The sequence below is a fragment of the Pinus tabuliformis genome, chromosome X (genome assembly GCF_031772625.1).
Source record: "Pinus tabuliformis cultivar Carrire ecotype Pingquan chromosome X, CPIR1, whole genome shotgun sequence".
Taxonomy (NCBI): Eukaryota; Viridiplantae; Streptophyta; class Pinopsida; order Pinales; family Pinaceae; genus Pinus; species Pinus tabuliformis.
Genome location: NC_142308.1, coordinates 1,174,356,240 through 1,174,357,807, shown reverse-complemented (window position 1 = coordinate 1,174,357,807; position 1,568 = coordinate 1,174,356,240). Strand labels below are relative to the sequence as shown.

The following is a 1,568-nucleotide window of genomic DNA, read 5'->3' as shown; positions in this document are numbered from 1 at the left end:
GAAGTCTTAATATGAAAGCCCTTCGAGGATTTGGCATTGAAGTATGTGTTACGTATATGAGGTTTCTTCCGCCTCCGAATTGAAACCCATGAGGGCTCGAGAAGTTCACAATAAATTAAAAAAGAGGTTAATTTTGAGTATTATGTACAAAGTTCAGCGCTCGCTGTTGGGCACTGGATCTGTAGATTAGTGTCCAGACTGCTTTATATCATTTCTTTTGGAGACGATAACAGTAGCCTGTAGGGGATTAAACAACTGCTTATATTGTTCATCTTACGGCCAGAGGAAGAAGGCTTGCGGGGCATTTCCATGGATTCGGCTGAATTTGCCGAGAGCATCGATGACAGAATGGTCTAACTATTGTATGATGATTTCATCGTCAATTTCCACCTGTGGGAACTCTTCAGTTTCTTCTCCGGCTTGACTAGCTCTTCCACACATTTCAAATTTGAGAGAGATGTAAACGACTGCGACTTGCCAGTGAAATAATTGGACAAACCCCTCCTGCAAATTATGCAAATAAATAGTCAAAATCAAGAAAAGATTACAGCAACCCGGTTCGAAATTGAGACAGAACAGTTTTATTATTGAAAATATGATTGCCTACTTTCGAGAAGGGAGGTTTGCTCTGAGAGAATTCATGCGGAAAAGAGGGCCGCCATTGCCATGGGGCATCGCTAGAGGCAAGAAATTCCATGAATAATTGATGCTGTCGGTCATGTCATCCGAGGAAGTCGAGGAGGCCCTTGAATCGGGTGAAGAAATAAGAAAATATGATGAAGATGAAGATAAATCACATGTCGGTATGAAGCGCTCTTCCACCATGGTTGCTCCCAGGGTTTTGAAATGAATAACAATCTTAAATTTCTGTCACGGAGTCTTTGTGTATTTCTTTCTACGACAACCGAAATTCTCCTCCTGCCAGAAGTCGCGCTGGGCGTTTTGTAGGGGGCAAAGACAAGCACATCTCCGCGTATGTCCAGAGAAAATTCGCCACGTGGAAACCTCGATGGCGGCTCCCTTCTTGCAGCGAGACATGAAGTGAAAGTTTTCCCTGGGTGGTTTTTGGCTCCCCAGCCAACTGTAAAGCGTTTCCATCTGGTGGGTTTCCTATCCAAATGGTGGAACACTTAACATACCACCTTGGCAAGGAACTAGCGTCCTTTTAGATCTAGGTGGATGAGGGTTCCAATGACGTGGGGGCCAGCGGGGCTCTGCGGAAATTGAGGTAAGGTTTGGGCTTGGTGGATGATGAGGATTTAGTATGAATGATAGGAGCGTAATCCATGTTAGATGTTCATCAAGACCCTTATTTATTACTAGTAAATGGGATTAGAATAGGTGGGACCCATAATCAAAGTAAACGTCTCTTTTTCTTTTCGTGAAGTGCTCACCAGTGATCAAATTTGAAGGGAAGGTCTTAATTTCATTTAGAAAGGTGTACATTCCAGTGGCCCTTCATAATGAAAAGCATAAATAAAAAAAAGGCAATTCAATTGACATCAGTAAATTGTTTTTCTATTTTTATTTTTTTTAACACATGGGAAATCGGTAACTGCTTAGACTAA

At 42.2% G+C, this 1,568-nt stretch overlaps 1 pseudogene; it reads right to left on the bottom strand.

The window, feature by feature from the left end:
* Window positions 1-203: 203 nt before the first annotated feature.
* LOC149144113 (uncharacterized) lies at window positions 204-825 on the bottom strand (annotated as a pseudogene).
* Window positions 826-1,568: the final 743 nt, after the last annotated feature.